General features: G+C 33.2%; 1 long non-coding RNA gene across 1 annotated transcript in view; it reads left to right on the top strand.

The window, feature by feature from the left end:
• The first annotated feature begins 1186 nt into the window (after nt 1-1186).
• Nucleotides 1187-26589, top strand: part of LOC140593952 (uncharacterized) — a 35199-nt gene continuing 9796 nt past the window's right edge. Inside the window, exon 1 of the long non-coding RNA XR_011994443.1 lies at nt 1187-1245. This is a non-coding gene — a long non-coding RNA (uncharacterized lncRNA). The remainder of the gene's footprint in view (nt 1246-26589) is intronic.

Genomic DNA, 26589 nt, shown 5'->3' with positions numbered 1-26589 from the left:
ATGTCAAAGTAGGTTAATATATCATTCATGACAGTAAACTCAAATCTTATGGTGGAGGCCGAGAAAAATTAAGACCATTGCCTTTGTCAACAGGGGCCCAGGACCCATGATTGGGTCCTGCAAAGGATCCTCTGAAAAAGGGGGGAATGTGGGACCCAGGAAATCTAACCAAAATCCCCTACTCCTGGACAAGCAGAGCAGGACTAACTCCATTTTGTGCCACGCCTCCCATCTCATGTAAAACCCCCCCACACGACCTGCTATCGTTTAAGATATTCCCTCACCCTAGTTTAGCTATTAAGCACACCCTTATCAGAAACCAGCACACTTAGGAATGTGAGACCTCTGACCTTTAACCAGCCAAGGAATGAAAACCCCTCGTTTGCCCACCAAACCTGCACGCCAATTCTAACCAGAATAATAGGCTAGTTCAAATGGTCACTATAGGGTGAATTGTGATTCAATTGGCCACCTGCATGTGGACCAACATGACTGTGCAACTTTCTGCGTATGTTACAATCTCATTGGCCACTGGCCCCTATAACACTACTATGCTTCTTAGTCTCAGGGTCCAAGTCCCTGCTCTGCTATATGGAGTATACTTGGACCCAAGCTCCAGCTTGTAAATAAACCCTCATATACTTGGATCAGTGTCCGCTCCTTGGTGGTTTCTCGGATTCGCAATCTTGGGCACAACATTAGTGGGGTAAAACAATAAAAGGTCATTTCCTATTCTTGCATAGTCGATTTCATAAGTTTTCCTGAGTTGTCTTCACATGAGGTAGCTAGGTGATGCTGGATCTTTTCATCTAATGATTCCTCAAAGCTGTCTGTCTCTGAGAAATTTGATGAATGTCTACTTCAAAATATACAAGTAAAACTTTTGGAACTTAAAGGTAAAGATTTAAAAAATAATAATAAAGGTAAAGATTTAATTCTATGGGTTGGACAAGATGATAAGCTGTATTAACAAAGGAGAAAAAATCAAATTGACATCGGAATTTTGACAGCAATGTATAAAGTTGAACAAAAATGAAGATGCATTTTCAAGGAACTCAAGGGCATTAAAACATAAGCCAAGAATTGAATAACCATCCAAGATGTCTTCATTTAACAAGTCTCCAGAAAACCAATTTTTTTATAGATAAGAACACAAGAATTACTGTTATCTCTTATCTTTTAACAGGAATTTTGTAGAAGATGAGCATTCTTCATTTCAAAAATAATTGGAGAAGATTAGCTGTGGTAAGATTCAAGATTTTTATTTTGGTACTTAGCTCTGTATAGGCTGCATCTCTTAGCTTTATGACTAGTCGTGACTGTTCAAGTGAGTGGAATTTAAACAGAGGTAGTATGTGCCAATTCTGTAATGTGTCCATAAGGTGATAGGTTGTGCCCTTGTTTTCCTTATTTCTTCTTCCTTTTGTCTGGAATGTTGATGTAATACCTAGAACTGGAAGAGCTTTTTTGAACTAGGGGGGCAAAGAGGCCATGCGTTATAGAGAAACAAGTCAGAAGGAGGCTAGATACCTGACAGGACAGACTTCTATATATAGACTCTAGAGTATGTACATATATATATGAGTTAAATACATTTTTGAATTTTTAAAAGTCACTGTTATTTTGGCCTCTGAACTAGTTCATACATTTCTTGTAAGCCATTTATGTCATGTTCAAGATTATCCTAAATGTAAGCAGAAACTTGCTTGTGTTGGAAGAAGGAGCCATTTCCTAGGTCAGGGAACAGTGGAATTGGATTAGAATCATTGTAGTTGAATTCATATTGTTTTTTTGGGTATGCCTAAAGGCTCTATCCATTGAGCTTCTTGGTCAAACTGAGAAAGCCATAGGTCTGCTTGGTTTCTGCAACTGACAGTGGGCATTGATCATGGTCTCAGAAGGGAAATATTTGTCAGGTAATTATAGTAGCAATGTCTTTTTTTTTTTTGGAATTTTTAGCATTCTATTAAAAAATTAATCACAGGGGGTTCTATACCTGTATATATGGTTGCAATGCAAAAAATAAAGAAGAGAGGAGAATTCTTTTAGTTCTAGTTTTTTCAAGCCTTTTAAATATAAATGTAAGGATCATGCAAATGAAATGCCAATATAATGTTCCAGGAAATAAGTTTTAGAAAGTCAACTTAAAAATAGTTATTCTTTAAATAGCAAATTCATATTAATGGTAACAAATTTTTGTTTGTTCGTTTTTTTAAAATTTAATTCATTTTCTGTAATTTCCTGAGTTGTCCCTCTTGCAATATTTGTTTTAATGTTGTCCTTTGTGCTGTTTCTCCAACTTTGCTATTAAAATACAGTAATCTACCAATAAAAATTGTAGTGAACACTGGGTTTGGGTGAATTGACATTTTTTCTAATCCCAAGGTTACAACTGTCTATTTTAGACCAAATTGAGGTTCTTAATAAAGCTGACCAGAGAAGGCAGTTCCTTCTTTCAGAGATCTTGGTTTGAAAAAGCATACATGGCAAAGCTCTAAAACAGAAGGCTTAAACTTAACCCTATGTGATAGGTACATGGATTTTGAAGAGCTCCTACACAGACAGTAACATTTTATTCAGATTTCCTTTTCTATTTTATGTTATTCTGGAAACAAATATTTATATCAAATATGAAAATATTATTTTAAACCAGCAAGGTAGCATGATTTGTTCGCATAGGATCTTTATGCCTGTAATGTTTGGAGTATTTCTCAATTGGTACCCTCTTGAAAATCATGCTCTGTAATTATAATTGTAGGCTCTTGTTTGTTCATAAATTGAATTATATCAAATAAAATTTTACAAGGATTATATGCTCTGTTAAGTTTTCATAACAGAATGTGATGGAACAAAAAAATTGAGTTCTTTTGTGGCAAGGTTCTGATTTATGGACACTTGAAGTGAAGAGTTGACTATAATAGATAGAATGTTTTTATTTTGTTTTGTTTCTTGGCATGAAAAAACAGATTGATTTTGAACTGTTAGAATTTTTAACAAAATTTAGAAACTTCAAGTCTTTGCCATTAAAACCAGAAATAAAGTTTTTACCTGTTAGTCAAACAAATTGTAAACCAAAGAAAAAAAAAACAAACACAAAAATATCCTTGGTGTTTTCTGAAGGGATGGAGAACTTTAATGTTGAACAATAATTGTGGTTTTATTTCTTTGTTATTGAAAGAAGCCTCACATACCACCATGTGACAGTATTTTCTATAGTGTTGTTAGCAAAAAAAAAAAAAATCACACAAAAATTCTCAACAAAATCTTGTATTTTTTCCTACCCTTTTCCTCTCTCCAAATGTTCAGATGTCATACTGGCTTTTCAAGAGCCTTGGTTATGAAATGGAAGCTAAATATTATTATTCCATGAAACCTAAACTTTAGACACTTTGGTGAGAAATTTGCCTTATTATTGTTTCCTGCTATTGTGCATAGTTGAGCTCTATGAAAAAGAGTGCCAGATCCTTAAGTGCCATTTTAAAAATAAAATAGAACATATTTTCTTTGAAACACAATTTGACCCTGAAAAATGACACTAGGCAGTGTCATTGATGCATGTTCAAAATAATTAAATTACACATTGATAGGAAAATCAGAAAACTTTTCATTTTTCTCCTGTTTTTATAATAGCTGGACTACGTATTTAACTGATTATACAGTGCATCTCCTTTGGTTTTTAAATATGTAACCAAGTACACTATAAAGTACCAATATTTAGGAACTCTACATAGTACATTAGTGTGTTTTCCAAAGTCCATATGTTATCTCTAAAATAGAAGGCCTTGCTTAAAAATGGAAATCTCTTTCATACAGTAAGATGACTCTTTCTCAATGACCCAACTCATAAAAGAGCTAATTTTGTGGTATATATAAAGTGTATTTATAGTAAGACCATACCTTTTAAAATACAAAAAATGTACTCAAATATTTATAGAAATAAAACTATTCTAATTTCCTGCCATATTAGCATTTATAGTTGACTTCCCTAAAATCTTCTAGAGGTTGGAATGTGAAATAGAACAGATAATGCTATTTTATACAGATTATATTGTTAAGAGAAGGAACAACTTTCATAAGAGTTATTTATAAAAGGTTATTTTAATCTACTTTGAATGCATTTGATTTCCTAAAGCCATAAAAGATAAAGAGAAAATAAAAGCCAGGAACCATAATCATTTATTCCTTTTGCTTTTAAGTAAATTGTGTATGACAATGTACCATTTGAAACGATTATTCACTGATGACATATTTGGAAGAAAATCATTTTGTTCTAGAAATCACACAAGATTAACAATGGAACACATAAAATTTTGAATAATTATTACTAAAATTATTCCTAAAATTTATAGGGGCTTGAATGTTTTATCCCCTTTACATGTATTGGAATTTGGTTATCTTAAAACATAGGAGATTCTTATGTTACTCTGCTATGTGAGAAAAAAAGGACTTATCTTGTTTATAGGCATACTATCATTGTTAATGTGTCAACATATGAGTTACTGCATTACTATTGTGAGGAAAAAGCTACCATAAAAATAAGACAATTAGGAAATAAAATTGAAAATGTGAATTGAAAGTGAATGTTAAATGAAAAGATATACAAAAAGTGAAAAAAGTGGGATACATAAATAAGGACTGCTATTTACTTCATTTTTATTCTAAAAGTGTTCTTTAATTAGAGAATATTAATTTTATTATAGGAAGCCTATTCTTTGATGAATCTAAGGCTATTAATGTCTTGAACAAAGTACATAGACTGTTAAAGTTGAAGATATTATAAACGTATCTGTCCTGATCACTATTGTAAAGATAATTGAGAGCTTTCCTGGCTGCTACTGATGAAAATGATGATGGAGAATCTAATGATGATAATGTAGAAGTATTGTTGGTGAAGCAAAAATTTGAAGAAGCTTTAAGAATACAAATTTTTGAACTTTTTGGAGCAGAAAAAAAATCAAGCTTCCATGAAGCATACAGGGAATATATGAGCAGAAATAGTCTTGGTATATAATCACTGGTTCCTGAAATTTAGTTTCAGAAATCTGTCGGTAAAGCCAAAGCCAATGGAGGGAAACATATGAAATCAAATGACCATTGGATAAATTCACTGCAGAAATTAAGCAGACCTCAGAACTTTACCTGACCAGCCCTTCTCTGAGTAGGAATGTACTTCGGGAAAATAACTGAATCAGTGAGGACAAAAGGTTAAAACTTTTAAAAGTCTAAGAAAATTTTATTATGCAATAGTCTTGTTTATATTGAGCTATAATGAGGTTTCTTTAGGACATTGATAGCAGTGATGGCAACTTATTCATTGCTCATGACCATCATAGTGTTGGACAGACAATCTTATCCAAATATCCTATTTTCGGCAATTACTGCCTTTGGTAACAGCTCCAGCAGCATCAGAGAGTTTATTGGTAGTTGAGATGTCTACCAACCTCAAGAAGCAGAGCTAGTTCCCACTTCTATGTTAGAACAGAAGAAATCAGTGCTGGCCCTTGGATGGGAACATCCAGAGTGATCTTTACAGGAGCAGAGAATGACAATAGCAGCACTTGCGGGAAATTTCTCTAGATAGTCAACATTCTGGATGCTCCCAGCTCTGTGACTATATTAGCAATGCAGAAGGTTACTCTGAACCACTTGTTTATGGTAGTAGGTATGAATTTACAAATTTTCAGGAAATTACTGTTCTAAATCTTGGTTCAAACAATGAAACAGATTAAATTGAATCTGTCATTTGTATGGACACCTGAATGACTTTTGCAAAATAAGAAGAGAGGGGCACGGATTTTCTTCAGTTTGAGCACAGTTTGACCTAATTATATTCTTTGGATCATTGGGTGAAGGTGGAGATTGAGATTCCTTTACACCTATAACTATATATCAGGACATCATAGTATGAGAGCAAGAAATTAAATACCAGTAAGTGTTAAGGATTCAAAGCCATTTCTCTTTTATTCTAAAGTCTTTATATTCTTACCATTTCATGCTATCTTTGAAATTAAAGAATAGAAAGAAAAATGACTTTTTCAATTCATCTAGCTTGAATTTTAGAAAACTTTAATACTTTAAATAGAGTACTAGCAAGGGGTGTGGAAGAAACACTGAAAGTCACTGGTGTTGGAAGATAATAGTGATGATGAAATAGTAACAATAAGTTTTTCGGGGCACCTGGGTGGCTCAGTGGTTGAGTGTCTGCCTTCAGCTCAGGTCATGGTCCTGGGGTCCTGTGATCCAGTTCCACATTGGGCTCCCTGCAGGGAGCCTGCTTCTCCCTCTGCCTGTGTCTCTGCCTCTCTCTCTCTGTGTCTATCATGAATAAATAAATAAAATCTTTAAAAAAAAAAGTGTTTCAACACACCTTTCAAAATGTGTTTATGATGAAATAAAATCCTAGCACTAGGGTCACCTGGGAAAATAACGTCTATTCAAGGTCTGTGCTGAAAGGTCTATTTGAAATGGACAGACTTTAATTGTTTTTTGGAAGTATTTTTTATATTGGCTATAATGCAACCTACATAAGAAATTTAGGTTTATAGGTTATGTTATATTATAGATTGGGTGTTTAATAATGATCATTTATTTAATTTTTTATAGCACTTCTTACAGGACATCTGTTCCTTGTTTCTGTTTGCTTGCTTTTCCGTGCTTCTGTAGGTGCCATACCATCATATGTTTTTCATGTTTTTAAATGTTACCATAGAAGCTTACATTTCTATGACAAAACTATCTTAAACTGTGCTTCCTCACCTTTTTCTTCCCTAATTTTCCTTTCTCTTGCTCTCAAAATTTGTGGTTCTTGTTATATTGCAGCTACTGCTATATTTGGACCTTTCTTGCCTGCCGATCACTTACTCACCACTAATTAAGTCTCTGTTGCTCTAGTGATATGGATTCCTTCACTGCACTTGTTCTACTTTGTTGTGAAACAGGCTGAATAGATTAGTTGTATTGAGTGAGTATATGACTATTGATAAGGCTATGCTTCTCCTATATTCTTTCTATTTGCATCTTGAGAATTCCACTTGACCAATGGGGGAAAGACTTGAGTTTTTACCAACTCAAATTCCAATATATCTCAGTAACTATTTATCAATGACACTTCAGTTATGGCATTGGGCATAAACATTGCATTGAAAATGACGTATGAGTTCTCAGGTGTTTACTTTCTTAGGACCAGCCATTCTACTGGTGATAGCTGGTCTTTGCCAGACCAGATGTGGGTTCAGTCAAACTGTACTCAGTCCATTTCCAAAGGACTGTGTGTAACTGAATTCTGTAGTATTTGATCAATCAAATGAATTCAAAATTAATTAGCTAAATATATCCTATATAAAATTCCTGTCTACTAGTAAATATTTATGTGGTCTATGAAGGATTGTGCTGGGTACCTTTGGGTAATTTTTTTAAAAGATTTTATTTATTTATTCATGAGGGACACACAGAGAGAGGCAGAAACACAGGCAGAGGGAGAAGCAGGCTCCATGCAAAGAGCCTGAATGTAGGACTTGATCCCGGGACTCCAGGATCACGCCCTGGGCCGAAGGCAGGCACTAAACTGCTGAGCCACCCAGGGATCCTCACTTCTGGGTAATTTGGAGTTATTCATGTGGTCTAGGAGGAGAGCTACAGTTGGACATTCAGGATGAGACTTTCTATGCAGCTACATTACAATTAGGAAGGACATGGCCAAACATCAAAGACCTGAGAGTGTATCTCAACTATTACCTGTAATTTTTTTTTAAGATTTTATTTATTCATGAGAAACAGAGAGAGAGAGAGAAGTAGAGATATAGGCAGAGGGAGAAGCAGTCTACCAGTGGGAAGCCTGATGTGGGACTCGATCCAGGGACTTCAGGATCACACCCTGAGCCGAAGGGAGATGCTCAACCACTGAGCCACCCAGGTGTCCCACTATTACATGTAATTTTTTCCGGTGTTCTAAATATTTTATATAAAATGGTTGACCATGTTATACTTATTCGGCAGTGACATTCAAGAAAGAATTTTGAGAACTATTTAAAGTTAAAAAAAAAAACTTGAAAGAAATTCACAAAGCTTGTCACTGTCTTCACCTCTCCTAAAATAAATATCTATCACAACAGGGATAATTTTCTGCTGCCAAAGAGATGATAATGATAGATCATTTGCAACAATGGTCACCAACAATACTTCCTATCTTCGTACTAGTATGCCATTCCTCCCATGAATAGGTGGAGGATATTTCTCTTCCTGTGAAACTGGGCTGGTCCTTGGACTTTGTTTTGGCCAGTAAAATGCAGTGGAAGTTATCTGGTGTGACTTCTCTACCTAGATCTTAAGAGGTCTTACAGTTTTCATCCTCTTGGGATCTGGGCACCATGTAAAGAAGCTTGGGTTAGATTAATGAATAATGGGAGGCCAAAGAGAGACAAGACCGACAGAGAGAAGAAAGAGAGAGAATGAACCAGCCAGATTCTAGATATCTCAGCCATTCCAACCTGGGCTAGACCTAAGAACAAAACTGTTTTGAATATTCCAGCCCCAGGCATTTTTCAGGTGGCTTCATAGGAGTGACTTCAGCAAATATAACATGGAATAGTACTATGCAGCTGAGGGCAGTCATCCTACAGAATTATTAGTAAAAATACATTTTGATTGTTTCAAACGGATAAATTTTGATGTCTGTCATCACACACTGGTAGATTAATAGGTTACCAATACAATAATTCTCTCTCTCTCTCTCTCTTTTTTTTTTTTTTTTTTGAGGGGAACAATTTCTGGTGTAATGACCACTGTCAAATTTATAATGCTTTTTCCTTTCTCTTTTTCTCCTCAAGTAGTGCTTCTTTTAGCAATTTCTCCAAATCCTGAGTATGGCACAGAGTCAGTCACCTTTATGTCCCCTCACCCAGGGTGAAATCCTATGTTTCATCACTTTCTCCCTGCATAACTTCTTACTTGATATTTACTTATTAATTTTTTCCTTTATTCATTTTCATATATCTCTGGACACCTGAATGCAGGTTTTATAGATCAAAAGTGTGACTTATTCCTGAATTTAGGAATATCACAGCTTAGTGGGAAACACATAACAACAAAACTATGCCAGAACAAATCTAATAATGATAATAATAATAATAATAGTTCCAGATACTTTTATAAGATATTTACATCTTCCTTTTACAATGATACATTTTACAATTATAGAGATTAAAATAATGTGACCAAGTTTAGTATGTTATATGACAAGAGAAAAAAAATCTTCCTGAGAATCAGAGAAGATTCATATTTGAAAGTGGACCTTAAACTATTTACTATTAAAGTGAGAAAACATTAGGAAGAAAAATGTTTTGTGATTCTGAAAATGCATGCCTCATTCTGGGAACTGAAAAGCAGCCAGAAGTTAATTTGAAATAAGGGATGGAGGTTTGGGATTTCATAATGATGACTCTAATATTATGTGAAAGAATTACTAGAAAAATATGAGAGGAATACGTTAATTAGGATGACATTAAAATTGTTCTTAGGAAGAATCAATGTAAGGTTGAATTAAGGCAGAAACAGTGGAGCTGGAGAGAGGAGGTTAGTTTTAGGGATAATTATGAGGTTGCCAATGGGATGGAATCAGAAAATGAGAAGAATGATAGATAAATACAGGGCAAAGGAAAAAAAAACAACACATTTGAAATATATACAGAAAAACATGCCTAATATATAATCTTACATTAATGTATAATGAATTTGAGTTCTAAAAAAAAAACCTTTTTTACAAAAAAGATCCAATGTTCATTACCTAAGTTATTATTACCAGCATGGTTCACAGCAGTAAATTTCTTAAATTATTACTTTAGTGTGCATAATCAAATGAATTTATAGTGTGCTTATGGTTTATTTGGGGCTTTGGAGATTAGATTTCTTGGGATTGTAAAACTATTTTAAATAATATATAATAAATTTCTCATTTGGACATTTACCTGACTTTATAGTGATGATTTGAAATGTAACTTTGATATTTCCTCAGTACTATAATAAATTTAAAAATGAGACCTTTTTGACTTTACAGAATACTATTTGAAAAATGAAATAAGTTTTAAAGGGTCACTATTTACCTAGAGTAAAAAAAAAAAAAAAAAAAAAAAAAAGAAGCACAAGAGGTTTACCCAAGTTCTATCCAAGGCGCCAAAACACCTAGAAAGTTAGTTTCAAATTCATACTTAAAATGGAAACAGAAAGACATAATCTGTCAATTTTTATTGAGTGTTAGCTCAATAATTGATTTTGCCTCCCATCAGTGTATACTTTTCAATAGTTCTGGCATAATATTTAGGTTTCTTATAGTAAATTAGAATTTTGTTTAATCATTAAGCTTTTGTATGATTCTGTTGTTTTATCTCTTGAGCTAATACCTAATAATACAAATTAATTATTTAATAACATTGAATTAATGGACTGTATACCAGATGAGAATAAATTTACAGAATTTCAGCCAACCTTCTTTGAAGCCAAGATAGAGTAGGCAGATTTCCTCCTACTAGAGAGTTGAAAACCATCTCTCCCAAACACAAATAGCTCATATGTAAATAAACGTCATGTGTTTCCATCAAAGAGGAAGAAAGGATGTATGCTATATTTTATTGAGCATCTCCTATGCACCAGATACTCCACTCACAAACAAAACATAAAGCAAGGAATGCTGTTCCTTTTAACAGGTCAAGCAAACGACATTTACAGGTTTAATAACAATTTGTTTAAGGCTACTCAGTTAGCCAAATGCAGAGCCAAGTTTTTAAAACAGGTTTAAAAGCACAACACCAATACTCTTCCCAATGCATTTAAGAGTTTTCTATACAATATTATGGCTAAGCAATCACTTCCCTCAATAACACACTAGACAAGTTAAAGGTTGGGCAAGAGAAAGGAAGGTCTAGAAAGACAACTATAAACCCATAAAAACTTAGTTTCTAAGAGGTATAAAATTTACTCCATTTTAATACTGAGAGTGTGGTCTAAAAGAAGAACATTATATTACTTTATACAAATAGTTCAAAATAAGATACAAATAGTTCAAAATGGGCAGTCTATGACCAATTGGCTTTACTCTATCATTAAAAATTAAATCCAGCTTTAAAAAGACAATTTTTTAAAAAGACAATTTTTATTTGTCTTTATTTTCTTTAAATTGTCTTTAAAAAAATAAAATAAATTGTCTTTAAAAAGACTATTTTTATTTTATTAAAATAAAAAAATATTCTTCCCAGTAATTCATATATTTCCTATAGACTTTGTTCAGTTTTCATTTATTAATGCATTCTACAAATATAGTCAACAAATAGCTATTGAGGTTTTTTTTCTTTAAGATTTTATTTATTTACTTGAGAGAAAGAGCACAGAAGCAGGGGAGGGGTAGATGAAGAGGCAGAAACAGACTCTCCATTGAGTAGGGAATCAGAGATCATGACCCAAGCCAAAGGTAGCCACTTAACTGATTGAACTGCCCAGGCACCCCAGCTATTGAGTTTCTTTAGCATGTTCCAAGGCATAAACTGCTCACTGAGTAAAGAAGAAAGATAGCACTACTGTTCTCTAACATGTAGAGTTCAGAAGAAAAAGGAGGCAGTAATAAGTGGTAAGGATACTTATGGTTGCTGCTTCACCATGTAAAGAACTTGGAAGTTGTCACACCCATCCTTACAACAGTAGAAAGCTGGACAAGTAGAAAATAAATGATACAAAGGAGATGGTAGAAATTAAAAACACTGTGACAGAAATGAAGAACGCCTTTGAAGGGCTTATCAGTAAACCATACAAAGAAAAGGAAAGAAGCTTGAAGATCAATTAGTAGAAACTTCCAAGACAGGGGTATATACAGAAAAAAGTGAAGAATAAAACAGAACATCCAAGAACTGTGGCACTATTTCAAAGGGTATAATACATATGTAGTTGAAATAACATAAGAAAAGAAAGAAGGGATGGAGCAGAGAAGATATTTGAAGTAATAATGGCCAAGAACTTTCCAAAATAAGTGACAGACACGAACTACAGATCCAAGAAGCTCATAAAACACCAAACATGATGAATACCAAACCACCACCAACAACAAACTAAAAACAAAAAACTTGAAACAAAAAGCTGCACTTAAATATGTCATCGTCAAACTTCAGAAAACCAAAGACCCAGAGAAAATGAGAAAGAAATTGGGAGAAATGACTTACAGATAGATATAAATTACAGTAGACTTCTTGTAAGAAATCATGCAAACAAGAAGACTAGAATGAAATATGTGGTGCTGAAAGGGAAAAAAATCGCCAATCTAGAATTCTGTTCACTAAAATGACCCTTCAAAAATGAGGAAGAAATAGACTCTCTTAGACAGAACCTGAGGGAGGTCATCACCAGCAGACCAGCCCTGCAAGAAAGGTTAAAAGAAATTCTTTGAAGAAAAGGAAACTAGATCTGAATGTGTTTGAGAAGAAAAAATTAAGTTAAAGTAAAATATTTCATTTTTTCTATTCCTAATGGATCTGAGATAATTGTTTAAAGTAATAATTGTAACTGTATTCAGTTATGTTGGCATATGCATAAGTGAATTGAATGATTAAAGTGTTATAAGGGCTAATACTCCGTTATAAAGTATCTGCGCTACATTTGAAGTGGCCTAGTGTTATTAAGGTAAACTTACAGTATTTAAGTATATGTATTGGAAACTTTTGGCCTACCATTAAACATATTAAAAATAATAATTAGGGGATCCCTGGGTGGCGCAGCGGTTTGGCGCCTGCCTTTGGCCCAGGGCGTGATCCTGGAGACCGGGGATCGAATCCCACATCAGGCTCCCGGTGCATGGAGCCTGCTTCTCCCTCCGCCTGTGTCTCTGCCTCTCTCTCTCTCTCTCTGTGACTATCATAAATAAATAAAAAATTAAAAAAAATAAATAAAAATAATAATTAATATGTTGAGAGATAAAATGTAATCATATAAAATGTTTTGGCAAGTCAGAAAAGGAAGAAAAATGAAAGAAAAAAGAAAGAATAAATGCAGAGAGTAGGAAATACATAGTAGAAATTACTCCAACTCTACCACTCATCCCTTTAACAGCAAACAGCCTCAATACACCAATTAAAATACAGATTTTCAGACTGGCTTAACAAGAGTACTTAACTATATGTTGCCTATAATGAATCTCATTTAAAATATCCATACACCAATAAAAATTAATTAAAAAAAATAAAATATCCATATAGATAGAAGGAATAGAGAAAGATATACTCTGCTAACACTAATTTAAAAAAATGTGACTCATTGATTTCAGACAAAGCAAACTTAAGAACAAGAAAAATTATTAGGGATAAGGCAGGGCATTATTATATAACAAAAAAAGAGGTTAATTCTCTAAGGAGACAGAACAATCCTCAATTAGTGCCCATCTAAGAACAGAATATTAAAGTATGTGAAGAAAAAACTGATAGAACTACAAAGAGGTATAGATAAACTTATTATCATAGTTGGAGACTTCAATATCTCCATAATTGATATTTATGAATATTTCATCAAATAGGTTCTTCTTAACTCATAAAAAACATTCACCAGGATAGACCACATTCTGGGCCATAAAATATATCTGACAACATTTAAAAGTATAGAAATCATGCAAAATATATTGTCAGACAATACTGGGATTAAATGAGAAATCAATAATATAAAAATAACACAAAATTCTCAAATATTTGGAAATTAGCACATTTTAAAATAAATGTGATCAAAGAAGATCATTTTATGATTAATGATATATACACACAGCAGAAGCTCCTAACCTAGTCAGAGATAAGGCAAGATCTTAAAAAGTTCATATAAATTGAGAAAGCTGGACAAAGAGACGGGGTCATTCCAGGCAGAGAACATTGTATATGTGAAGGTACACATGTCTGCAATACCCAGTTTAAAGACTGGTGAGGAATTAGTCACATTTGGAACACAATGCAAGAACTTGGGGGATAGAAAACGAGGGTTTTAATGACAGACATTTGGAAGATAGTGTATAATTTTGTATTTTACCAATAAGTTTTGATTTTATAATACAGACATGGAAAATGTTAAATAGGATAGAGATTATATTAACCCTTTTAAGATTCTTCTTACACTGTGTACAATGGATCCAAAGGGACCAAGGGAAAACTGTTATGGAATTGTTGCAGTGGTCCATAATTATCTGAAACAGGGCTGTTTCAGCTGAGATGAATCAGGTTTCTGGGTTGGGCAATTGGATATATAAAAATGTAGGAAACAGGGCACCTGGGCGGCTTAGTTGGTTGTATCTACCTTGGGCTCAGGTAATGATCCCAGGATCCTCGGATCAAGCCCTGCATCGGGTTCTCTGCTCAGTGGGGAGTCTACTTCTCCCTCTCCCTCTGCCCCTTCCTGCACCACTCATGTGTTCTCTCTCTCTCTAAATAAATAAATAAAATCTTAAAAATAAAACAAAAAATAAAAATGTTGGAAACACTGGAAGGGATTCAGGTGTTGGAGATAGAGTGAGGGATTGAATTAATTTAATTTTAGTCCAGTTGAAAAATAATACTTTTTTTTGAAAAATGATACTTTTGAACCATTCCATTTCAGTGGTAAAAATAAGACTGAATATACAGCTAGACCTCATATTGGGTCTAAAAGAGAAATAGTCTTGTTTGACATTAGTGTATGTAGAGTAACCAAGAGAGTAAAATGGTCCATAAGAAAAGCGAATTTCCAAAGACTAATCCTCAAGGGAAAAATGGCATTTGGGGAAAGCATAAAGGGAGCAGAATGGTAAAGGGAATGGAGAAGCCAGACTGTCAAGGGAGAAAAGGATAAAATGATGGAGCCTATTAAAACCAGAAAAAAGAATGCATTTGTAGTGAATGGTCAACAGTGTTGATTGCCACTGAATGGTTGCACAACATAACCAAAAAATATTTTGTGCAGATTTAGTAGAGCTAATTGGTGACACTAATTATTAGATTAACATATCAATCAATCAATCTATCTATCTATGATGGAAACATAGTGATGGAAACATAGTGATGGAAGGCAGATTGTGGTAGGTTGAACAATTATTTTGAGCTATGAAGAAAAAGGATAAAGAATGTAAACAATTTAGCAAGTAGTTTGGGGAGTATAAAGTACTGAGAGGAAATTTGGTTAAATAAAACTTTTTTCCTTTTTTTTTTTTTACAAAATTAAATGTAACAGGAACTGTAGATATTTGAGCTGGTGGAGAGTAATCAATAGATACATGAGAAGTAAAGATTAACTTATAGCACATAGAACCTCAGATGGCAAGAGAGAGGGGCTCCTAGATAATTACTGTTGGACTGTTTGCAGATAGACACAGGAACTTTCTTGGTTCAATTTGCAAATATTATAAAATTACATGTAAAATTATATTTAAGGTAAAGTCTGACCTAAGTCAACGAATACCCACAGATTCTAATTGTTAAAACAACTCACAGGGACTGTGAAATCTGTTTTTGTCAGTCTTTATCTTGGAGAAGCTGACTTTCTCTTATAATGGCAAAATTGATAAATATTGGTCTTAAAATAAATATACCTGAGCTACTGAAATGTACTTCAAATTCATGATTTGTGATCAGGGCTCTAATAAAATGGAAGTCATCTTATGGAGAGATTTTATCATCGAGATATTTATTTACCAGACTTTCTGAAGATAAATGTATTTATACAGCAGCATTATTACTTAGATACCATATTTCTTCCTACTAAATATGTTTTCAAGGTAAAATGATAAAATACATACATTTTTCATTTACTCATATATATTTACAATGGATACATTATTAACAAATAGTGAATATTATTAATTCACCCAACAAATAATTTGAGCATTATTATTTTTCAGATTTAAATAATATAGAAGTGGAACAAAAGTTAAAAAAATATATCCCATATGAAAGAAAAAGGCAATAATTTAAAAAGTTCTACTTATTATGATATAGTAATAATTTATAAATTATAATGAAAAATTTTAATATTGAGTAAAAGAGAGTAGGCCTGAGTGGGATATTTTAAAATAGATGATCAGCTCTGTCTTGTTGAAAAGGTGACATTTGGGACTTGAAGTAGGTTGAGAGAGCAAGTCAGGATTATAGATAAAGAAAGAGAATTCTAGGCATATGGCCAGGAAATGCAAAGGCCTATCTATAAGTGGAAGGTTACTGACCTGTTCCAATAGCATACAGGAGACCAGTATGACAAAAGGGTAGTGAGCAAGATGATGAATTATAAGAAACAAAATCAGAAAAACAAGAAGGGCCAGATCTTGAAGTGCTCTGGAAATCATAAAGAACATTGGCTTTTATTATGAATAAAATTGTCTCTCTTTGGGAGTTTTAAGCACATGAGTACTTTTGCAAATTTCATTTTGAGAGGGACTTTGGAAGCTTGTTGAGAATAAATTATAAGGTGGGGGGAGGTTGGAAAGAGGAAGAACAAATATGTTATTGCTATAATACAATCAAGGCATGATGGTGGTTTAATTAAGATGATAACAGTGGAAGTGATTTGAGCAATTGAATTTTGGATATATTTTCAGAGTTGAGAATATAATAGTCCTATGGATGGTGTGCAGACTATAGGAGCAAGAAACAAGTCAAGGTTGATTCAAGGATGTTTGTCTTGAATAATTAGAAGATGAAGTTGTCATTAAGTGAAAATGGGAAGATTGTGGAGAGGGCAGTTTTATGGAGGAATATAATAACTATAATTTAAACATTAATTTAGAGACATCTATTAGATGTTAGACATCTATGACATCTGTTATCTATTAGACATCTAAATGAAATGGTGGAGTAGGCAGTTGTATATGTGGGTCCAGACCATGAGGGAAGGTATGCTATCAAATTATAGGTATATTTAAATTGATGAGATCTGTAATACAGGGAGTATGAGAAGAGAAAAATTCTAGGGTCTGAGTGCTTTAAGAGGTTAGAGAGAAGAGGAAGACTTAACAAAGGAGAATACCAATAAGAAAGCTTTGTCAGAGAAGCCAAGTGAAGAAAGTATTTCCAGGTGGAGTGACATGTTTTCTCAAATACTTTTGGTGTTTCAAATAAGATAATGGTTGAAAATGGCCATTGGATTTAGCAATAAGGAGGTCATCAGTGACATTGATAAGAGCAATTTCAGTGGAACTCTAAGGGTGAAATCTTGATTGGGAAGGACTTGAGAATGGAAAAAGTAAAATAGGAAAGGAGTATAAACCAGTGCTTCTTAAACTTCAAAGTACCTATAAACCACCTGGGAATCTTGTTAAAATATAGATCCTGATTTAGCTGGCCTGAGGTGGAGTCCAAAATTCTGCACTTCGAACAATTTTACAGATGTTAATGGTGTTGGTCCAAGGACCAGTCTTTGTATAGCAAATATATAGAGCACTCATTTAAGTAGTGTTCACATAAACGGCTAGAGAGAGATGGTGAGTCACTGAGAGATGAGTTCCAGAGATAGATTTTTTTTTTAACATGAGAAAAGTAACACCGTGTTGATACACCTATGAGAAATGTGATTATGTAGTAGAAATGATAGTATTCCCAGGATGTTGTGTTTCATTGTGAAAGAGGGAGGGAAAAGGTAAAGGGAGTATGTTAGCTTTAGGTACCAGTGAACTTTCCATTTGAGCGACAGAATTCGGAAACATGGATGCAAGTGTTAGAAGATACTAGGGATATGGAAGTGGAACCTTATATTTTCTTATTGTTTTGATTTTCTCAGGCATTAAGAAGTTTAGATTGAGGATAAGAGGGGATGACTGATGTTTGAAAATAATGCGTAAAGTAATGAGTAACGGTCTAAGATACGAAGAGGGAGGTTGGATTAGACAAATGTCATTCAATTGACAAGCAGCATTGAGGATTCATTTGAGGTTAATGTCATGGATTTAACCATGCATCAAGGTGATTGTTTTTTTCCAGTTATTTTTAGCTGTGTGGGTACAGGTTAAGAACCAGAGGAGAATGAGTTAAATCAGGATGGAATTTTGTTCTATGATTATGACAAACTTGTCCAAGAAATGACAAACTTAAATGGGCACACAAGACAATGCTTATAAATGTTCTCATGAAATGTAAGCTAGAAAAGGAGAAGGGAAGATATAAAGGAAAGTAAAAGAGAAAAGTTGAGAGGATTAATAGGCTTTAGCAGAGGGGTGAAAGTTGTGTTGGAGTTAGGTACCAGAAAGAGTGAGTTGGGCAGATAGGTGATAATGGTTAGAATATGAGATAGTTGTAATTGAGCTTATGGTGATGTTGCATTTAGTGGTAATCATGAAATACAGTGTATAACCATAGAAGAGAATGGCTAATCAAAATGGAATGAAAAATACACTAGGATGAGAGAGCTTAAGTACTAATGTTGGAAGAATCATTTATGTGGATAACTGTGTCACTAGTGATAAGACAACTGAGTAGAAATTAGTGAGGGAAAGGAATGTGACTAGACTCCTACAGGTAAATATGGGAGATATGGGTAGGCAAGATCTTATCTGAATATGTGGACTCAATCTTGATTCTTGCCAGGAAAAGAAAAGTTTTATCTCAAGCATGGAGACCTTTCTATTAATCTTTTAAGCTAGAGGCTAGGAGATCTAGAGCAGTGAGAATTTAGGGTATGAAATGATCCTTCCTGGTCAGTTTTATTTTTTATTTTTTTTAAGATTTTATTTATTTATTCTTGAGAGACACGAGAGAGACAGAGAGAGAAGCAGTCTTCATGCAGGAGCCTGACGTGGGACTCCATCCCGGGACCCCAGATCACGCCCCAGGGCCAAAGGCAAGCACCAAACCGCTGAGCCACCCGGCTGCTGGATCAGTTTTGCTTAGATCAGGAATACTGGAGGATATGTTTGGGTTGACCTGTTGCCACCTTTTTCGGGACAGGGTGAGAATTAATAGATTGATCAAATTTATTTACATGTAATGAAAATAAGTTAGCTAACACTTATAGAGCACTTATACTCTAGGTAATGTTTCAAGGGCTTTATATGTAGTAACTGGAGGCACAAGAAATTAAAGAAATTGGCCAAAGTCACATCTATTAACTCATGGAGCCAACATTCAAACCCATAGAGTTTTGTCAATTAATATGCACTTATAATACTTAGGGAATGCTGTCTTGGATGGTGGAAATTGCTTTACAGGGGAAAAGATATACATTTATATATAATTACATGTTACTATGTATGTGTGTATATATCCATAACATAAAGGCATATATATATGTCACTAAATTATTTTTAGAAATAGGTTAATTTGTAATAAGATTAATTTAGTAATGGGATTAATTTCCCCATATAGCCATACTTTAAGTTCAAACCTCTTACTTGGAACACATAAATGATTCTAATTTGGGAGGTGGAAGAGTGATCCTTGGCGGTTCTTTAAATTAAACATTTTTCTAAAGATTTTATTTATTTATTCATGTGAGACAGAGGCAGAGACATAGGCAGAGGGAGAAGCAAGCTCCATGCAAGGAGCAGTCGTGGGACTCGATCCCGAGACTCCAGGATCACGCCCTGGGCTGAAGGCAGATGCTCAACTGCTGAGCCACCTGGGCTGCCCTAAACTCTTATTTTATAAATGGGACTGAACCTTCTTTATTAGTTCTTCTCAGAGCATAGAATAGAGCCTGGAACCTATTAAGGACTGAATTAGTGATGGTTGAGTAAAATATGTACTGTCCCTCTACCCCCCAAAAAGATAAAAACTTTAGATGCCCAGATTTATAGCCATTCCCTCAACATGACATTCTCAAGAGCTAGATTTTTTTCCTTTTTTATTTTAAATATGTCTTATGCACAAATAGAACTTGACTGTAGCAGTGTGCGAAACTGAATTGGATAAGAAAATAACAAACCTTGGTTTGGTAATAGGACATGACCGCTTCTTGATTGGATAGATGTAAATCATTGCACCTGTGTCTACATGTGTTTGTAAGTGCAATTCTTATTAATGATGCAAAATTGTTGAGTCATGTAAAAACAATAATGATAACTCACATACAGACAATTTCTTATAAGCAATTACCTGTGTTAACTCATTTAATCCTCAGTATAAGAAAATTGAAGGCCCAAAATAGAACTAATTTGTCCAAGGCCCAATCATTGTAACTAGAGAAGCATTTATGAGAACCCAGTCTAGCTCCAGAGATAAATCTTTTACAAATGGACTGTTTTTGATTTTTGTAGATAAAATGACTTTAAATTTTGTATCTCTCAAATTCCCATATTTATATAAACTTAACTATAGTGAAATGAAACATTCACTAATCCAGAAATCTACTCTGTTCATATGAAGGAACTACATGCAATTTAATTTAAATTTAATTAAGTATTTTCTGGACACAAAAAATAGTTCACACAGTGTGGGTGATAAGATGAAGAAAAACACGGATATGACTGGAATGGAGACTCTTCACAAGACTTGTCAGTTTTTAAGATTTTCACTGTTGTCTGAGGAGGAAATGAAAATTTGTATTAAAACCTTGCAGATAACATTAGGTAATAGGCATAGAATATCAAGAGTATATTTGGCTATGAAGTTAGATTTTCAAAGGGTCAAAAAAATCTTAATGGATAATGATTGAATTCTTTAAGACAGACATACAGAGAGTTGAAGGAAATATAGTTTTCATTCAATCAATCTGAGTTTGCACCAGTGATCTAACAAATATTTAAGTAAAATATTAATGTTATAGCCAAAAATTCTGAATGAGATCTCTTTAACCAGTTATTAGCCTGCCTATTAAAATAACTTTAGTTTAACCCCCATAATATGTTTAAGACAAGAACCCCTTTCTCATGGAAATTCTAAGTTGAGTTACCAGTGAAATGCTTATCTAATAACTTGCAAACATTTAGAGTACTCTCTTTACATGCTCACCTGTCTATACATGAGCATAAGAGATGATTTTAATTTTAGACCAGTAGTTTTTTGGGGAACAGTTTCTTACATCTTCAGAAAATTCCTAACATTTAACATTTGAAACCTAGTGATTCCCATTGATCATAGTTGAGCTGACCCATGACTGTGGAGGTTTTCAGAAGCTGTCCCAATGTGAAGATGTGCAATAGAATTTGAAGTACATATTCTAAGAATTTCACTTATAGTAATAGTGGACATTTAGATTCTATCTAGAAATTCCAAATAAATAATGTGTATAAATATCCTTAGAAAAACTTAATGTGAATATTTCTTAAATTATTATTTTATCAATTTAATTCTGTTTCATACATAATGATAATAATGTCTTTTACATTTGGACAAATATTGAATTGGATAAATGTTGCATATTTATATGGAAGGAGAAATATATGATCATATATAATAATTTGATGGAAAAGTTGAATAATGGGAGCTTACCAGGTATTATTTTTTGCAATATATCTACTCACATTAAAACATAAAGATAGAGCAGCCCAGGTGGCTCAGTGGTTTAGCACCTCCTTCAGCCTAGGGTGTGATCCTGGAGACCCGAGATGGAGTCCTGCGTCAGGCTCCCTGTGTGGAGCCTGCTTCTCCCTCTGCCTGTGTCTCTGCCTCTCTCTCTCTGTGTCCCTCATGAATAAATAGATAAGTAATTTAAAAAAATAAAACATAAAGATATTGCATTATGAAGAGAAAATAAATTAAAAGTATAGAAAAGTGTTGACTTTGATTATATATGAGGATTTCATATATGACCATGTATTTCAACTGAGCAGAGAAAACGTGAGTTTGCCTAATAGGTGGGGCTATAATAATAGGTTATTAATGAGGAAGGAAAACATTCATGTCTATTAAAAAAACACAAATAAAATGAAATTTCAGTTAAATAGTTTCAGTTGTCAAATTTAATTAAATGAGTAAGTATAAAATAAACATCTTAAAATTTTAGCAGTGATAGGTAATTTAGGCTAATACATGTAACTCTGCAAGATAAATGTGATGACAATTAAAAATTATTTGTATGAAAAATAATAAAAAAATAATAAAAAAATTATTTGGAAATGTACAATATAAAATAATTCAGAAATATGATAAATTCGAGCATTTTAAAATAAATACAGGGATAACATCGGTACCTTATAACAAAAACTTACAGATTACTTAGGAAAAGGCAGTAAATGTAAGTGTGGGTAATTATTATGCCTTCATAATGCCAAGGTGCAAAAAAACATTCCCATTTTTGTAGAGTTAAAAATGACAAAAATAAATATAAGTGTACATACACATCATTGTAAGATTAGAAATAGAGTAGCTTCAGATTGGAATATTTACACACAAATATATATATATGCACATACAAAAAATATATGAAAGGTTTATCCTGGAACGTTAGTTGTGAATATCTTAATAAGGTAGTTTTGCAGGAAATGTTAAATTATTAAATTTTTTGTAATTGTTTAACTCATTTAATATAAAGAAGTAGCATATGAAAAAATTAGAAAAATGTTATTTGTGCAAAAAACAATAAAAGAAATATAATAAGGAAATCTTGTGTCTGTGAGTTGAGGAAGACTGTGGGAACTTTCTCTCCGTTATCCAGAAAGAAAGCCATGGAAGGCAAAAAGAGAAAGACCTGCTTAAAAATGAATACACCCACAGACAAAATTGAAGGGGTCGCATAACAATTGATTCTAAATGCTGAAGGGTTCATTTTATATTTTTACTTAAATAAACTGACTCTAATTTAAAAAACTAACTTTTAATTTCCATAGTTAAAAGGCAGGAGGAGAATAGATTTAAAAAAAAAAAAAACAGAGCTAAAATAAGCCATTTAAGAAAGCAGGCTGGTTTTATACTTTCTCCCTCTACTGTGACCTAATAGTCAGAGGATGATATATCAGTCAGACTAGGCAGTGAGTCTGCTGGCAAGTCAACAGCCACAACCATGATCACAGAAAGCACAGCTTACCAGTGGATCTCTTTTATAACCTAGAGAAGCATTTTTCTTTCCAGTTTAAACAGAGAATGAAGTTCTCATCATACATTGAGAGTCTATTAAAGACAACACATCAAATAAAATAGAGAAAGTTGAGATTAAAAAGTTCAAATAGATGTGGAAAAGAATCAAGAATTACTCTGAAGGATTTACGTCTCAAAGTTCAGCTTTTAAAGTTTTTATTAGAGAATAATAAAAAGTCTCCTGTATAACAAGTGACTTGTGTTATTCTATGATATTTGTAACAATATCTGTAAGAAATGAAGTTTAGTATTATTTTTGGAATATAATAAGCCAAGGGAAACTTTATTTGAAGCAACATTTGAGTATTATTCATCATTTATTAATAATAGGATTATAAATATGCATAACATTGTCATGCGTTGGAGGCTAATAAAAATAATACTCTCTACGAAAAACATATTTACCGACATTTTTATTTGAAGACATATCAAAATAAGGTATGTAGATGAATACTTGTTTTCTTTTCAATAAATTATCAAAGAGAAAAATCTCACAGAGCAGAAAAGAATGTAGTTTAAATGGTTAAAAAAAGTCCTGGAAAGAGACAGGTTTCCAATTATGGAATGAATAAGTCATGGGAATAAAAGTTACAGCACAGGGAATATAGTCAGTGGTACTGTGATAGAGTTGTATGGCGACAGATGGTAGCTACACTTGTGGTGCGCACAGCATAACGTATATAGTTGTTGAATCACTATGTTGTAAACCTGACTCTAATATAACACTGTTTCAACTATACATCAACACAAACATTTAAAAAATAAGAAAATGCAAACAAATCACCATAATAGGATTAGGAGTAAACTAGGAGCGGAAAAAATGGGGAGAATGCAGTGAGATATCAATAACAATTTCATTTAGATGGACTAGTAATGCCATTAATAATTTTTTCTATATGTTTTATATTTGCCAATTTTGTTCATGTTATTTTCTAAGATAGACATTTATTTTTTAAATTTTTTTGAAGGAAGAAAGTATCTAAAATAGTCATTTAAATTGTATATAATTTTCTGTCACAGTGTGCACGCCTAGTAAGAAGTCACAGAGCAAAAATCCTACCGTGGTATGCAACCTAAAATAATTAAAACCTTTTTAGAAGTGAAAAAAACAGAAATCCTGGACTATTGACCTAGATGAACTCAGAAAAAAGTCTTTTGGTACCCCTGGGGGTGTTTCATCTTTCTAAAATTAGGTGTAATAGTAATGTTCTATTTCTAGTCTAGAGGATTATTTTTGGCACAATGAAATTCTGTGGAGCGTTGTACAAACACCTAAGTATGTTTAAGACATCAGAGAATTGTGCTTGTGATCCTGAACTCTAGAATTAGAAAGATCTTGGCCATTTTCTCCGTATAGAGCATTATTGTAGAAGAATAAAAGGGATAATATATACATTGCACAAAATCAGATCCAATAAATGAGACCTTCTTCTTCCCCTTTATTTTTAATTACTTGAAATATTCAGTTTTAAAATAATCTTATAATGGAGAAGTATATTATGTCCCTGAAATTAAAATATATCACTAACAATACCTTTTATTGTTTGATTTGGAGGAATGTTCTTGTTACCTATATTTTATTATCTGTGCCCTTTTAATTTTTATATATCTCACAATTCTTCTTCCATTACTATTTTGAATACATTTTTACACATGCAGTTGGAAATGTAATCCCTTTTTCTTTTCTTTTCTTTTTTTTTTTTAATTCTAACAAGGAAGTTCAGAAAGTCATATGGTGCAAGATTGATCTTTTATTCTCAAAGACCTCAAAATTTTGGAAGAAAGAAGTTTGATGTTGTTGGGTAAACGGGCCGAACCTTATTTTTACTCTGATATGAGACTGTGTGGAATCTGACCAAAAATCGAAATAGCCCCTTTCATTGCTTTTTCAACCCTCTTAAAATAGGAAGATTAGGGTAGAAGGGAACAAAATGAGAGAAGTGATAGATTTTTAATTTGGTTGAATTTTAATATAACAACTTCTTATACAATGGAAAAAATATATCTGGATATATTTTGCTAATTTATTATGATCACATATAATCAACATGCATTTTAATGTCATTTTAAAAGTTTCTGCATTTCTTAGTCTCTGAGAATGCTGAATGGAAATGATAAAATGCTATTTTCTAAGACCTTAAAAAATATTAGTATTTAAATATGACCTGAGAGTACCTTGAAAGATTCAAAAACATTTTCAAGAATTTTGTTGAATTGGGGATCCCCGGGTGGCTCAGTGGTTTGGCGCCTGCCTTCGGCCCAGGGCAAGATCCTGGAATCCCGGGATCAAGTCCCACATCAGGCTCCAGGCATGGAGACTGCTTCTCCCTCTGCCTGAGTCTCTGCCTCTCTCTCTCTTTCTCTCTCTCTATCTCATAAATAAATAAATAAATAAATAAATAAATAAATAAGTAAATCTTAAAAAAAAAAAAAAAAGAATTTTGTTGAATAGGGAATTAACAAATATCTAATTCAATTTGCTCATAAAAATCACCAAACTTATTGGAATAAACTCATTTATTCTAAGGTATTTTATTAGTTGTATATGTCTCATAGACATTTTTTTATTGCTTTTTCTTAGAAGAAAAAGAAACACACCACAAAAACTCAAATAGTTTTAATATATTTTAGGTCAAAATACATATATTTTTAAATTTTTTTATCATTTTACATCTTTATTGTTACAAAATTTATATCACCTAATGAACTTTAATAGGAGTGTGTGCTTGGAAGATAATTTGTGATATTTTAGCTTGAATATAAAAGCTAAAGAGTAGTCTAAAATATCAATTAACACAAACTATAATATGTTTAGTTAAAAGTTGATAAAGAGGAATAATGTCCTACCTAATCTGACTATTTTGTTTGCCTTGGACCATTACCTTAAAAAATTTGGGGATCCCTGGGTGGCTCAGCGGTTTGGCTCCCACCTTCCACCCAGGCCGTGATCCTGGAGACCCAGGATCAAGTCCCACGTTGGGCTCCCTGTATGGAGCCTGCTTCTCCCTCCGCCTGTGTCTCTGCCTCTCTCTCTCTCTCTCTCTGTGTCCCTCATGAATAAATAAATATAATCTTTAAAAAAAATTAAAGCTAAAAAATTTATTGACAAATCATTTCCAATGGAATAATTACATTCATTTCTAATGGAATAAATATATTCATTGACTTAAATATCATAACACTGGAATTTTAAGAGGAAGTTTGGCTGGTTGGGTTTTATTTTTAAAGAACCTGATGGTTTTATAATAAAATAAATATTGAGCACTTACTATCAATAGAGCATAACACTAAATATAAACAAAAGCAGTGTCCAAACCACATTCCCTGACTTCTGTTGGCAATAACGACTCAAAACATACAAGACCATGAAAAACCTGTTATATGGGAAAAATTCAGCAAGTGTTTAAAATTTACAATCTTGAACTTTGTGGGTTAATATACTGTTAAAAACAGATCAATGACTTACATATGAAGAATAATTTCATCTTTTGAAATCAGTCTGTCAGAAGAAAAACACTTTTTTTAATGTTTTACTTATTTATTCATAGGAGACATACAGGGAGAGGCAGAGACATAGGCAGAGGGAGAAGCAGGTTCCCTGTGTGGAGCC

This window comes from Vulpes vulpes, chromosome 1 (genome assembly GCF_048418805.1).
Source record: "Vulpes vulpes isolate BD-2025 chromosome 1, VulVul3, whole genome shotgun sequence".
NCBI lineage: Eukaryota > Metazoa > Chordata > Mammalia > Carnivora > Canidae > Vulpes > Vulpes vulpes.
This window is presented reverse-complemented; position numbering and strand designations above follow the sequence as displayed.